We start from the raw sequence: 16426 nt of genomic DNA, 5'->3' as shown, positions 1-16426 counted from the left end.
AGAGTGGGGTGGTGTGTGTGTCTCTGTGTGTGTGTGTGTGTGGGGGGGGGGGGTTGTGGTGCTGAGGGAGTGGAGAGAGGGAACATCTGTTACCTCCCCAAAACACTGCCCGTTTCACTGATATACAGGGACCATAACAAACACTTTATGGCCCTTGCGAGCAAATCACTTTGAAGGAGGAATGTGTAACTGTTTTTCTATATCCAGCTTATAGACGGCACGGGTATACTCACAGGGGCCATTCATGGCGAACTGCAAAAGAGATACAAAAACAAACACCGTGTCGCATCCAATTCTGTGTCTCCATTGTTTTAACTTCCTTCAACAGCTGCAGGGCTCACAACACAAAAGTAAATATAGACATAGACGCAGAGAGACAGCAAGAGATTTACACAGATGCAAACGTCTGAAGTGGACATGGAGAGAGGAGAGGGAAAAGACGACAGGAACTTCACTGGGTCCCTCTAGTGAGGTAAATCCTAATGACAGCGTGGAGGAGAGGAGGCGTGTAACCCAAGCCTGACGGATGCCTTCAACAACTTACAGTATGCCTGAAAATGAATGGAGTTCCTTAGTCAGCAGGACTACTCTTCAGTCCCAACTCTGGGTGACCTGTTATCTCTTGCTAACCACCACTACCCTCAATACACACAAAACAACAACACACACACACACACACACACTGTGTGCTGTCTGTCGACTCTGCGAGTGGCTCTCAGAAGTGTGGGCTCGGCACTTAATCTTGTGTCCCTGTAAACACCTCAATCTTATCATGCACTTCCTCTGTGAGATGTTTCCTGCCAACAAAGGGACCTGGGGGGCTACACACCAAAAAAGCCCCGCTTAGTTGGACGGGCTGCACAATCCTGTAAATCTGCTGAGCTATCTGTTGCACACACACCACTTCACATTGGCCCAGACAGCCAAATGTGACTAGTCACTTTGGTGCATGGATAATGGAAATGTGTTAAGTAGATAAGTACATGTGCATCATTATCTCACATTTAGATTTGTCATTCAGTCTTTTGTGTAATTAGCTTTCTTTTAAACAAAGACTAAAACTAATTATCAAACATTTCTTCCTTTTTGCCTCGATATACAAATAGCCCCATATCTAGCAAACAAAACATCTACAATATGTGTATTGATAAGTAACATCGGTAGAGCGAATTACATTTCGAAGTATGCAGACCGGGTATTCAGTTTGAGGGTATGACTCAGTGTCTACAAAGTGCTTTTCAGGCAGAAAGCATATCTGTGGTGGGATTTGAGAGAGAAAGGGGGCAACATGAGAAAGCCGGCGGATTTCTTCCCAGCCAGCCTCTGCCACTGAATGTCCTGCAGTGTTCCTCATTGTTCGCCCGCCGCATTGGAGATAGCCAAGAGAGCCTGAGAAAACCATAAACCAGCACTATTTAACGGAATTCAATCTGCCCCAATAGAGTTGAATCGCTAACTTACATGTCTGAATGTAGATTCTATCAGGCTAATGAGAGGCCTGAATCCCCCTCTGTTACTTCAAAGAGGGGAGGGGGGGAGGCTGAAACTCAACCTTCTCGTCGGTGAGGTCCTCCGCTTCGGCCTTTTATCAGGTGTTTCACTGTTCCCCCGGCTGAAAGAAAGTGTCTCAGGCAGTGAATCACCAGAAAAAGCTGCTTACTTTTTTGCAGGGATGTCTGTCTGAGGCAATCGACAGACGTTTTTAGAACATTCATGCATCTCTCATGAATGTTCTATCTCATTCATGCATCTCTCATGCTGAGGTACAGCAGGAAACAAGAATTTTTTTTTTACTGCTGATTATCTAACATGATGTCGGACACTGATACATACAGTACAGTGGCTTGGTGTGCAATGTGTCAATCAAACCGTGACATGATCCTAAGGATGTGTTTTAGATTTAGAACAGAGATATGGTGTTCATTTATGGAGAAAAAACAATGAGGGGTAAAAAAGACCCCAAAAAGTCCTTGAGCAATAATGATATCATTTTCTAGCTGTAGTGCAGTAATGGGGAAAGCGAGTGGTGAGCTGAAAGGCCATTGCGAGCCTCTCTTGTTAAGTATTTTTTCATGTACATGTTTAATTCTTGTGAGGTGACAGATTTGTGTCCCACAGCTGCCACTGTGGTTGAGCATCCAGCTGTGTTTGGCCAAGGCGAATATGTATAGTCATATCTGGGAATGGAGTTGGCAGAGTTGCTTGGGGAGAGAAGATACATTCAGGAAATCTCCTTTTCATTGCACGTCAGCCATGCAGAACCGGCGAAGAGAATAAAGGCTCCTTTCTGTGGGATTCTGATTCCATAAGCTGAGCTGATTCAGTTCAATTCAAGTGAATTCAGACGATCCAGCTGATTTCCTCACTCATGTCAGAGGGTCCTTAATAATTTGTTGGCTATCAGTTCAAAGTTGTGAGAAAAGTAAGAAGAGAAGAAGAAATGTGCTCCTTTACTGTATAATGCATAGTAAAAAGGCTGTGGAACATGTATGATAATACAAGTACTGAGGACAACATGGACACCAGAAATATGAAACATGATCACTGAACTGCCTGAATGCAACTTCCAAACTATGTTTGCTGTCAAATTGGAGAATGTAGCCTTACTAGGGCTCACAAGGACTTGGATCACCTCTATTTGACTGGCACGGATGGAAGCAAAAGCTCCACTGATGTGGACCCCACCTGCCTACCCACAGTGAGCCCAGCCTAGGGCTATTAGTATCCACTAATTGGGTCCTCCCAGCCTTATGATTGAAATGACACTTCTTGGCTACCTCTTTGTTGCTTTTTCCCCCGTTGGGGCCCTATGAGGACTTCCTTCCTATGCCGTGGAAGCTGGGACTTAATCCTAAATCAGTGATGTTACACCAGAGCCTTTTTCCTCTGGTAATCCCTTTAGGGACTCCCAGTTTTTCGAGCCAGTGTACTCTGAGTGAGCCAACCACTTAGACCTGGACAGGATGGGAGTTCTGAGACATCAAATCATGGCAAAGAGACGGGGCTGTGGAGGTCACGGAGTGTTATGACTCAAAATGAAGTCATATAATGCTTCTAATTATACTTTTCAAGGAAAGTGTTACCGTATTTTCTCTTGACGCTAACACATCTGCGTAACAGATATGATCGGGAGACATCTGCAGTGCAGATACCCCTATCGCATAAAGTGTAGATACTGTAAATAATGCATACATATGCGACTAAAAATAAAAACAACCCAAGCAGGAAACCGGATGGTGCAATTCCGCTGTAAATAGGGCCCATCCATCATTTTTATTTTAATGACATGGTGACTGGAAGCCAGCTCACTGAAGTAAGTACTGACGCGTGTTTGTTTGTTTTACATCTGCCACTGGGAATAAACTGAACACAACGAACACGACAAAGACGCCACAACACCACTAATTACTGACAACACACTGTACTGATGTACACACGTGACCTGCATATGACTTACTGTCCAAAGCTGAGATGATTCATCACAATATGGAGGTACAATGGCCACGGACAGATTAGCTTCACAAACAAATGTCAAGACATCCCTATACAATACAACGTACCACGATACCTTTAAGTCGTGCGGTATCTTTGTACCCCTGACCTTTTCACATTTGAACCTGTGCTCGACGGCCACTCCCGAGCCTGTTTAATAACACAAAGTGATCCAGACCTCCCTGACAAAACCTCTGCCAGCCTGAGCCCTGAAAAATTCATGGGGGCAAGTGTTCGCCGGCGGTGAATTATTCATCGTCCGGAACGCTTCTGGTTTCAGGGAAAGCACAAGCGGGGCAGATGAATAAATGAACGTGCATCCATCCATCCATCCATCCATCCAGCGCCGTGGATGGATGGCTTCAGGGTGTGAGGTGGACAAGGCTGAGCCACCGTACCCCATGGGACTGTGTCGAGCAGACAAATGCAAATGATGGGATGGCTGAGGCTGGCGGAGACATTCATTGAGGGTCATGAAAGGATAAGTGGAAGAATAACACTATAAAGGACACGCTACCTATAGTATACTGTATAAAAACATTACGAAAATTATTTTACACACAAAATCTTTGATATTTTAGCACAGAAACTGTTTTTTTCAACCCTTTTACTGAAAAAGTACTGTGGTGGAATGCTTAAGCATTAATTAAAAAAAAAAAGTCCCAATCAAGACCCTTGAGGGTTTCCATATAATGGTGCTCTCATTAAAAGTTACTTATACACATAGAAGACTGAGTTGCTAAGTAATGCTATCAGAAATGTGAAAAGTCTGAATGACCGTAGAAAATCCCCTTGGCTGAAACCTAAACCTTGTTTCGCTGTCTGACCGGTGGGGGGAATAATCACATTAAAAGGGTTATTTTCTCATCACCTAAATGTCATATGGCTTTAGTCAGGTGACATCTGTCCACTGGTCGTGTAAGTTACGGTCTCTCGCTAATGGAGAATCCCTCTCAAGCTCTCGCCCCGGGATTAATCTCTTTGTGTCAGCAGCAGCATCGCATGTGGACCTTCCCGACCCTCAGAGGCCTTTTATCAGGTGTGTGGCCTGCCAATGTGTGTATGTGTGTGAGAGAGAGAGATATATGAGGTGCAGGAAGAGGAAGTGTGGAAATGAGAACCAGGTGGGCCCAAGTGGGAAGAGGCAATTGGGTTGAAAGACACCATGATCCTCGGCGTGAGGGAATGCCCTCAGAGTCACTTTCAATGGGGGTGATGTCAAAGAGGTTCATTGTGTGTGTATTGTGGTGTGGTTTTTGAGCATGGTCAACTATTTGGTAAATGCCACACATAATAATTCATACTCTTAGCATTAACACCATTTTTTTAATTGAAAGTCATTAAAGACTGGATCTCTAAACAAAGCTCCCTGGCATACATCATGGCTAAGCACTGAAACCAGTTCTGTGGGCTAAATAAATGTTGACGATGACAGAGCCTTTCATTAAAGACAATTATCCTAGGACTGTTTACTGGCACTGTTTACTCACTGATTAATCATAACACGTAATTTGTGTGTCTTCACTGTTGCACAGTGAACAAAGTGTGATGTTTGTGCAGTCAGGTGGTCAGGTGTAGTGTTCTGATAAATGTGTATATTTAGCATATGACATTACCTTAAAGATGACCCTCACAATATGCAGTAGTCTTCCTGACATTCAAATCAGCCAATTAGTTCTGATGAGGCTAAAGCTAGAGTGTTTTTTCATGCATAGCAGTTGAACAGTTGTAACCCTATGGTTGCCATTTCCAGACTACTACACTTCACTGCATGAGTTGGGTATGTATCTTATGTATATATCAGGTTCATCAACAAGATCTGTGGAGAAGAAGTTGACAAGCAAGAATCATACACCATAGCATAAACAAGGCAGCTCTAGTTTATGACACAGTATATACTATAGATATAAAAAATGCATATTCATTTATATACTATGCAATTGCTACTGCTCACTGCATCTGTTCTTTGGATGTGAAAAGAGAGCTGCCTAAATGAAAAGTGTAATGGTGAGCTCAGGTGCCCAAAGGCATGATGGGTAGTGTCACCTCTCCGACTGTACCTTTGGCCTGGCCACATACCATCCAGGAGGACGGCAGGTGAGGTGTCCGGTTTCTATTCACTGACATCAAATACGCCACAAAAACTAGCAGCGAGTGTGGAAAAAAGCCTTTGTTATCAGGGCCCTCGGACTGTGATATTCAGTTTCAGATCTGTGCTCCTCTTAAACACGTCATTCACCACTATGAATTTTCCTTTTGATGCTGTCAGAAAAGCTGGAAACACACAGGTTCTTTCAAGGTAGGAGGAGTAGGGTTGTAGGAGAGAGGGAAAAATTTAAAAAAAAAATCCTTTGTAAAAACACTTCCAAAAGGTCTTTTCATCATGATCATGAACCTGCTTAAGCACACCTTCTTTTATGCAACCTGTCTTTAAACTCGGGGCTGGTGGATAGACAGGGATGCAAAGAGGTATGTCTGGAAATCAGAATCATGGTGAACAACAAAAGACACGCCTGCCTCTGATGTGGTCAGTTGCGTTTTAGTGCCAGACAATGAGCCGTAAACCAACAACAAGGAGTTTGTCTGTCCCAGCAAGTCCAAAGAGGACGGGAGCACGGAGAGCTGCACTGAAAAGGGCCTCTGGATTGCTTAAAACGACTTACTGGCCCAAATATCTTTTTAATTATTCCATGCCTTTTGAAATGTGTAATTTCCTCTCAAGTCCAAGTCTGTCCAAAATACACCATGCACATTTCAAAGTTTGTGTTTGTTTTGAAATATGATTGACTTTATAAAACATACTTTTCGCACGACGTGCGATGACGACCCAGTCATGGCAAAATCTGACACCACCATTGAACTTTTTAAAAATGCCATTGTGTGATTGAGCAGGAATTGTTTCCCCCATCAGCTGAATGGTGGGGTTTGCCGATGATGACACCGCCCGATACAGTTACATGCGGCAGCTGCACTGCCCCTGACACCGGAGCATCGCACCCTCTCTCGACACCCTCTCCTCGCCTCGGCCTGGTCTACTATCCTTCCCTTCCCTTTGTTTACTTTGCTCGTGTGATGTAACACTCGTGGATACCACTCACCGCCGGGAAGCATGGAGTGCTGTGGGCTTGGAGTCGGTGTTGGTGACTTGGTGTTGACGTCTCTGCACCGCGCCAGCGAACCCTCGCATGTTTCCTCGAACAAAACACGGACGACCTGATGCCACCCCCCTCCCCTTTACTGTCAATGTGAGCAGCAGCTTTTAAAATGAAGCCAGCAGGGAGAGAGGAAGACTTCACAAGTCCCTGACAAACTGCCACAAACACTGTCAGCCAAGTCCTCCTTTGGCTGCTAATGTCAGTTGCCTCTGATGTGCAATGTCAGAAAGAACAACTTCTTGTCCGAATCCCAAATCCCCCACCCAGTCCCCAAGTGATATGAAAAGAGTTGAGACCAGAAAAAAATTGACAACCAGTTGACAGCCCCCATTCCACCCATCCACCCATCCACCCATTTTGTCCCCAAAAGAGTAGAGTTAACTACCTGCTCTTATACAATTTCATTCCCCGTTCCTTTAAAGAGCAGCAGGGGCCAGTTGGTTACAAGGCCATATACAGTCAGCTACTGGGCCAGTTCAGAGGTCAACAAGGACCCCCTACGTGAATGGCAGAGCATATAGTGACATGGTGAAGAGTGTGGTGCTCTGTCTCATCTTAAACCCATGCTGTGTGTGGCGTTGAGGCACTTCTTCTCAACGAACAGTCATATAAAGTCCTTTTGGAGTGTGAGATGCATTTATTACATAGTCATTGGTGCAAGGGGGAACATAACTCAGTCATTCGGCTGAGATGAAATGATTAATCTTATGGTGACCCCTCTACTCCTGGCAGGAGACTGTAATATACCGTAAATCTGTAATTAGTTTAAAATGAACAAGAGGGGGCAAATTCTTCATATGGCCCTATACTGTCTTTGATGTTCATACGTGTGCCACATGTCATACTCTGGGGGTGCATACAAACATTAGCAGCCATGGCTGATTGGTGACGAGGAATGGAAAAACACAGAGCACGAAGGCGTGAATGCTCCACACTAACACATGTTTCTCTCTCATTAGAGGGGGACAGGGCTTGTTTTATTGTCTTGGCCGTGTTCATCAGGCCACCAAAGGTGCAGTCTGTCGCTGAGGAGGAAAAGACAAGGCTCTATTATGTTCGGCAGAAATAATTATAAAAGGGTAAATATGTCTGAGGTCTGGAACTAATATAGTGTACGCTCATGATTAATCTCAACGTCTGTATCGGGCATAGCCACACTGTAGTACACAGATAAAATGACCCACACTCATGAATATAATAAGCCTGAGACATGTTTGCAGATGTTTACACAAATAAATACTAATCTATTTTATTCAAATGATTGCAAATAAGTTTCTGGTATGTGCAACAAAACAAAAGCTTAAAAGTTGGAAACATGTGCAGACATCTTGTCCATTGTCTCATTGTTAACTATTAATAATGGCAATAGATTATCCAAGTAAGCATCCAGATATTACTTGTCAAGTTAATGATAAATTCTAAATGTTGACCCAAAGTAAGCACATCATAGGAGATACAAGACTGAGTCTACAACAAATATATACAAAACTTGCAGGGCAGAGCTACTGAAGTAACACAATATCTTACACAATAACCACACACAACACCAGCATCTTACACACTATTTACAAAATCATCAAAGCATCATTCAAACACATAGTTCCACGATTTACTTGCTTCTCTGAAAACGATATCCATAAATCATCTATTTTTTCCACCAAAGTATAGTATGTAACCTGTCACACATAACATACTTGAACCTGAACAGAGCCCACTATAAAAGTCAGATTCTGTCACTATTTATGAAATCGTCAATGCATCATTGAAAGATGTAGTTTCACAACGATTCACTTGCTTCTCTAAAAAATATCAATCAATCAACAGTTTATTTATTCCACCAAAGTATAGCATGTAAGTTGTAACCTATCACACATAACACATTTGAACCTGAACTGCACAAACAGAGCCCACTATAAAGGTCAGATTCTGTCAAACAACTTGCCAACTTCCTGAAACTTATCCTGGCACCAGGGATTTCAGATGATGCAACCATCTGGCACAAAGTGAAAGATTACATGACCAACACATACAACACTCTCACACACGCACACACACCGTGGGCAAGACAAACAAGAGCCTCCTCCTTGTAACCGGAGCCCCTGAAACAACTGAATGCCGACAGATTCATCAAGTATTGATGCTGGATGACGGGCAATGAGAAGTCAGAAAGGAAGGGTTGAGTCAGCAAGTGTTCTTTGGTGATAAGTCCTTAACCTCTCCCAATTAGCACATCTCCTCTGATCTTCTTCAACTATCTTGCCCTGAATCGCTCTCTGTACAGATGTTTGACTAATTAAAACAAGCACTCAGGCTTGTTTCAACAGCCGTGACTAAGCAGAGTTGTGTGTGCACCACGATGTAAGTAATCCAAGTAATGACACCAGGCTTAGTAATGGCTAAGAATCTTGTAATTGTGCAACTGCGGCAATCACTAAGTTTTTTTTGTTTCCTCCATAGACGAAACATTGTGTGACTGAACATAAAAGCAGTAATTAATTTTTTATGACCCTTAGTCAGTGTGTGGTCACTTTCTGAGCCATGGACACTGGGAGGGCAGACTGACCTGTCCATTCTGGTGATTAATTGACATAGAGGGCCCATAAATGGAGATTTCGGATAGTTGGGCACTTTCAAGCGAGCTCTTGTCTCTTTGGGGGCATACATCTCTACTGTGTGAATTTGTGGCGCATACAGTAATATGTTCAAGTGACATCCGTTTCATATTATTACCAAACCAGACCATGTCAGGGCCTTTTAAGTTTTTCTCTTGTGACCTCTTTGTTTCCATTATGGCAGGCCAGTCTGAGATATATTTGACATATTAAACTAAGACCAGCCATGTTGCACTATTCAAAATCTGCCTGTTTCCATTATGTCCTGCCACAGTAGAAGATGTGGAAAGTCAAGAGGATGACACTTGAGTGGGCGCAAGGGAAATAGAAGGAGAAGGGGGAAATACCCTTTTCGTGTGGAGAGTGGTGCCATAGATGAGACCCAGACCCAGCATGCCCTGGCACTAAATATTTCAGCAGCTAAAGAGAGATGGCATCTTTTCATGACAAATAAAATAGGATTCTAAATCATATTTATATGGAAGTGGTGCCAATCAGCAACCTGGGGAGAAGGAATGCATAGGGTGAAGAAGAATGTAGGACAGTAGAGTTTCTGTCCTTGTCTCGTATTTATATGGAAGTGGTGCCAATCAGCAACCTGGGGAGAAGGAATGCATAGGGTGAAGGAGAATGCATAGGGTGAAGAAGAATGCATAGGGTGAAGGAGAATGCATTGGGTGAAGGAGAATGCATAGGGTGAAGGAGAATGTAGGACAGTAGAGTTTCTGTCCTCGTCTGCTGTAGGGAATACATGTGTCCTCAACCAGATGACAGACCATATGAGGCCGAACCGCAATATCTGATCTGGTCCAAGTGCCAGGGCCGCTTGAAAGGCCTTGCTCTTGGTGAGGACAGCGCTCAGCAATAAATTCACTTTTAGCCATGCGCTAATCTCGGGAAAAGAGAAAAGCCCTTTTGTTGTGTGCCATGGCAGCTGCCATCAGATCCCGGTTCCTTTACTCTCTGTTGTTGCGGGGTGGTGGTGGTGGTGGAGAAACAGACTGGCGAGGCTTAAGATAGGGGAGGCTGCTGGTTTGTCTCAGAGAGACAGGGCTGTTGCTCATTCTGACAGCTCCAGACCTCCTCGACCATAGAGCACATTTCTCCAGGGACCCTCCCTCAGACCCCTTGTCTCCCAGGTGCTGACACCCACTGCCAGGCACTGTCAGTGAGGCCTGCTGGATCCCCCACACCTCAGCCCCCCAACCACCCTTCACTTCCTAAAAAACAACTCCTCATCTCTATTCTCACTGCAGAGGTGGTGGGCCGCACACACACACACACACATACAGCTGAGCATATGACTTATTCATGGGGGCATCGCCTGCTTGATGGACTGCAAACGGGGGGGGAGAGGTAAAGAATCTTAGAACAGTGCCACCTTCGAGAGGTGGTAACCTGACAGGATCCTGCATGCTGCTCAGACCTTTCTCATACACTCAGGGTGACCACAAAAGAGCACATAAATTGCACCACTGGCTTCAAGGTCTTTTCATTCTTTGCATCTGAGACCATGATGCTCCGAGAGACAATATTCTGTTGCAATTAGTGAAAGCAATGGTTTTCCCCTATGCTGTTCCTTTTTGTTATTGGAAAAAAACAATGTTGTAAAAGGCAGAGTATATTTTTAAACTCTGACATCTAGGGAAAAAATAGCCAAGAGAAAAAAACATTCTGTGGGCATATCTTCGTTACATTTCAACAGTCTAGAGCCGATGAGCACAGACATGTTAGAATTTTAGACTGCCATGCCAGCAGCCTGAGCCTGCTGTGAGTAAAACAAACATGGACGCCAGCGACCTGATGACCTCTGCAGAGCGAAGAAAAAAAAACAAGATTAGCATCCAGCCTCGGTAGGGCTTCACCAGACATCTGATTACCGTCTCTCTCATAGGAATTACAGCCCCCTTGGTAGACAGCACAGAGTAATGTGATTAATATGACTTCCGATCCCCTGGACCGAGGTCCAGTTCAGAGAGGAAAAAAGAGCAAGCGCACCCACCAGGGAAGGATAAGATGACGGTTAAATTGTCTCATTATCTCTGAACACTGACAGGCTGCTAACCCAGGAAAAATAAAACAACACTAACTGGCCATGGCAAATTCGCCTTCTGGATGGACATCCAGTGTCAGCATGAATATTTCAGCGGCATGCACTTCAATTTCCTTGGTCAGGAGGCATAGTCAGTGAGCCTAAACAATGTTAACTCTGGAAGACAAATCAGTCAATTCAATTAGGGACTGCAAGTGAATTACTGAGATATTTCAAAAATAATGTGCTTTGATTTAATCGCCAACTTCTGGCTGTGCAATCCCCCCCCCCCCCCTAATTCTCTATAATAGCGTTGAATGCTGGCAAAGCCTTTGAAAAAGTCAGGAAGTATAATGACAATAATTGGTTATGAGCTATGTAGCACAATGAGTTACACTGACTATTGCATGCAATGCTGCATAATCATATAAACCTGTGCAGTTCTTTTTCTGCTGCTGGCTTATGTCATATCATAGGATACTCTACCTCTTTGCAAGGAATACAGTATGGATACTTATGTCATATCATAGGATACTCTACCTCTTTGCAGTATGAGTAGGAATACAGTATGGATACTTATGTCATATCATAGGATACTCTACCTCTTTGCAAGGAATACAGTATGGATACTTATGTCATATCATAGGATACTCTACCTCTTTGCAAGGAATACAGTATGGATACTTGTCCATGGTGGGTCTGTCTCATTTTGTTATCCTATTGCACCTATAACATGTCCACAGCTGTTTTCAAAATCAACAGTTCCGTATGTAATGATTAAACAGCTCTCTGAGGAAAAGTAAGAGGAATCCATCGGAATAAAAGGAGTGATGAGCGATAAGGTCAGCTATTCTCAAGGGCATGACATGACAGACAGTCAGCACACGAACCATTGAGTCGAAAGAGTAAACGATCCCCAGTCAAACCCCTGCTGTGTGCCTGGTGTGCTATGGCCAGGCTTTGGGCATTTATGCACTTCAGTGGACACACTGGTGGGATTGCACTCCTATATCAGTGTTATTTATCTCCAGACATGATCTTTTTTCCCCTTAGTGGTCTAGCGGTGTAGCCACTGCCTCTGCTGGCTATGCACGGCTGGGCTTTGAGGATTAGCCAGATTACTCCAGATACATGTGTCCTCCAGAGCCATGCTAATTGTGGGGTAGAGGAATTTTGATTATGGGTTAATTGCCCCGCAAGCATCTGATTCGGGTCGGGCTGGGTCAAAGTGTAGCATCCAATGGGGGTGTGTTGTCTGAGACATCTGATAATCACTACATTGCCACCACCATGAAATCCAGAGGAGTCTATTTGATGTCAAGCCGCAGGGAAAAAGGTGTGAAATATGCAGAGAGGGTTACCGGAGTCACACGTCTCAGTTTTCTCTGGAGCAGAAAAGGGGGTGCATCCTGTGCAGTTCAGGACTGGGCCAAGGTTCTGCCGGGAGTTTTTCTCTTGCCCAGTGTCTATATAAATGGTTTTACCGTGCAAATCAGAAACATATTGGGAGATGTTTCAGTAACACTCTGTTACAAATGCAAAGATAACGTAGCCTATATAATGTATACTAAATCCTAACTGTCTGCTATCTAGTCGTCCAGTATAGACTGCAGTTGCAACAGTGCAGGGCAATTGTGCTTGCCACTACTTTATTCTAATTTGATGCCATCAAAAAACCTGTCAAACTGTCCTGCTTGAGCACATGAAAGAACATTAAACCAATGACATATAAAGACAAAACTAAAGAAAGAAACTAAAGTTTAGATTAGCACACTTTTCCAGCACTGTAACAGAAAAAGGACTACATGCATGTTTGCTGTTACTAGCTCAGTAGAACTTTGTAAAATTTTGTTGGAAACATTTCTTCCATAAGCTATGCTACAAGTTATAGCCTACAAGAACAACTATACAAGATAATGATCAAATAATGGCACCTTAAAATGAGATAAATCTTTTATGTTGTTTATTTGTCAACATCAGTTTGGCTCAGAAGGCTGGAAAAATGATTCCGATCAATTATGCACCCCTCATAGAAATAGAACACTGATTGGCTGATCACTAAGATGTGTCTGGCAATCAAAACCAGTTTTTCTATGCCACTGCAACAGATATGGTGAAGGCTCAGACTGAAGTTTCACCCAGAATGAAACATGATTGGATAAAATCAGTTTTCGCCCCACACTGTCTAAATGGGAGAAGGAAATTGTTGGATTTTGAGAAAGGTATTGTCACTCAAATAAGTTGATTTATTGGCCTTGGTTAAAATACAAACCTGTTTAAGGACATTGTGAACTCCCAAGTTTTTAATTCATCGTTTTTAAATAAAATTTCCTGGCAAAACACAGTAATTACCAGCTAGCGGAAATCCTTGTCTGGGCCACAACCACCAGACATTCACAAACACATGGGGAAGAACATTCTCAAACTAATCGAAGTCTATTCTCTTTCTTGCCATATGAGAATTTGGGCAAATCCCTTTGAATAAATAATACATTTGTCCTTTGTTTTTCAAATCCATCACTTTGAGAACAACCATTGCTGACGGAGCATTGATCTATTGAATTCTATATACTTGTGATGTTTTTCCTTAAAAATGTTTGTTTTGCATTACAAATAATATCACAGTGTAGTCATTTTCTTCATGCTTTTCTTGTTTGCATATTGCCGAAACAGCAGGCATCTATTTGACAGGATCTTTTTGGTCATAAACCACAAAACAGCATTTATTTCAGCATTTGAGAAATTGGTTGTTAGCAAATGGAACCCCCTGCTGTATTGGTTCTGCCCTGTGGGGTCCAGTTAGCGGCATGATGGATTCTGTGACAATTCCGATGGAATCTAGAATTTTCAGGAAATCACCACAGATGACATCAGTGGCATAGCTGGGCTGATTGATTATTCACTAACCAGGCCTGACTTGGCTTAATTCAATTTGTCCCAATATGAAAAACAGGACTTGCCCATTAATCATGGTCTTCCAGTTTCTCTTTCGCCTGATTTTAAAAGAGGCCCCAAGGAAAAATAAATATTAGTGGCTGTCTTTGACACTCATGTAACACATAAAAAAGTATTACAAGGGTTTCCAAAGCCCTATTGTCAGCGATAGAATAAGTCAATGGGAGTAAATGGCAAATAAATAAAGATAAATCTTTTTTTTTTTCGATAACCAACTAACTATTGTAATACTTAGTTTAATACTATAAGTAATATAATGACTGAAACATAAATGTAAAGACAGAGGAAGTCAAGTGCTGACTGAAGTCAGGGATTGGAGTGCAACAAACTCCACCTCTGTGAGGTGAGCATCAGGGTTGAGGAAGTGATGTGTGGATGTGAGAGAAACAGGAAGTGCCTAGGACAGGCAGGATATCCATGCAGTGCTCTTATGTGCTGAGGCCAACCATGGACATGGCAGCTTGTTGGGTCTGCTCCCAGTATTTCAAGTGGAAGCAGGTTGGGGTGCATTTAATAAAAGCTGAACTCACAGTGCTGCCCTTTAATCTCTGTAAAAGGCATATACATATCTCCCCCACTTAGAAAAGGATCTGGATTGGTGTCAAGATGGTTACTGGTAGAGAGTGGTGTGTGTGTGTTGGGGGGGGGTTGTGTTGTGATGGTGGTGTGCACCAGGGAGGAGGTGTGTGACACAGCATAGATCAGAGGCTTAGTATCAGAAAGCATGTGTTAGCCATTCTTGGCTGTGGCGAGCTCAGCGTGTGTTCCTTTACCTTTGCCCCATGTGGATGCGGGATGTGGATTTGTTACAGGAGTCAACGGTCAGTCGTAAAAGACACCCGGCAGCATCTGTGGAGGAGAGCAGGGGAAGACACAGGGAGAGTTCAGTCCCCAGGATGCACACATCTAAGAGTGCAGCGTGTACTCAGGAACATGAGTGGACACAGGATACAGCAGCCTTTATAGCCATAAAACACACACACATACTCCATGTACAGTAGTAAGTCATATTTATACATACAGTTCAGTACACTGTGCATCTTAGTGTCCTGTGTGATCATATTTCACAATACTTACTCAAGAGGCTGTACTGTGGAACCACAGACACATGTATTATAATACGTAATAGGACATTATGAGTGAAAACATATTTAAGGGTACTTGGGCAGCATTGAAAGGAAACTTGATAATCTGTATTACTGAGTGATGGCAAACTTCATACAGTGCAAACAGAGATCACTGTGCAGCACCCTGCTATAAAGATGTATTATGTAACACACAGTTAGGGTACCTGTTTACAGGGTTTGTTGTAAAACAAAAAACAAACAACATGTGTACAAAGCACTGCACATGAAAGTGAAGCAACTCATGGTCAAGCATGTGGAGATTTCGTTCTCTCTTATCACACTGGATCCCATATGTACACGGTAGAATGAATGTCCATGACTACATGAAAGACGGTTGCACCGTCAGACTATTTGGATATTAATGACTCATCTAAAGCCTGCTCTGCTTATCTAATGATCCTCCAGTGTCAGTTACTGCTTTCAAGTGCAGTGATGTATGTTTGGCCTGAGAATAGTAAATCACAGGTGAATGAGTGGAATGTATCTCGGTTTTGAAGTCGCAAACATCTCTCAATCTCCATCATCAGAAACACATGGCCTTAGGTGTGGATAACAAGATTAATCCTCGCATTACAACAGTTGTTGCCTCTACAAGCAAAGGTCAGCCCTCAAAAACCAAATAATCTTTGTAGGTTTAGCAGCTACAGTAAATAAAAGTAACGATTGAAACCTAAGATCTGTGACAAATTGATATTATCAGGGGCAGTTTATGTCACCACTGGTGAGCTTGCGCGTGGAGAACAATGATATTAGTGTCAGCTGCAGCTTGAAGGTGTAGGCCTAATGATGACATAATATGCGCAGCAGAAACAGTTGATGTCCCCCTTAGCTCCCAAATCATTACAGGAATTAGTTGTTTTAGTTTGCAATTAAGACATCTGAATTACACAACAAAGCACACAAATGAGGATCAGGAAACCTCTGGGGTCACAGATGACTATTAATCTTCATTTAACTGTTTTCAGATTCCTGCTGAAATGTTCCTTCAAAGGACAGCATTAATAACAATACAGAGAAAAGACAGTCGGCTGAGGAATTAGGATAATACAAAAG

The sequence above is a fragment of the Alosa pseudoharengus genome, unplaced genomic scaffold (genome assembly GCF_046254945.1).
Source record: "Alosa pseudoharengus isolate Yale_2024_CS ecotype anadromous, Long Island Sound unplaced genomic scaffold, YU_APseudo_1.1 YU_APseudo_1.1_scf_14, whole genome shotgun sequence".
Taxonomy (NCBI): Eukaryota; Metazoa; Chordata; class Actinopteri; order Clupeiformes; family Clupeidae; genus Alosa; species Alosa pseudoharengus.
The sequence above is the reverse complement of the archived record's forward strand: the minus strand, read 5'-3'. Positions refer to the sequence as shown.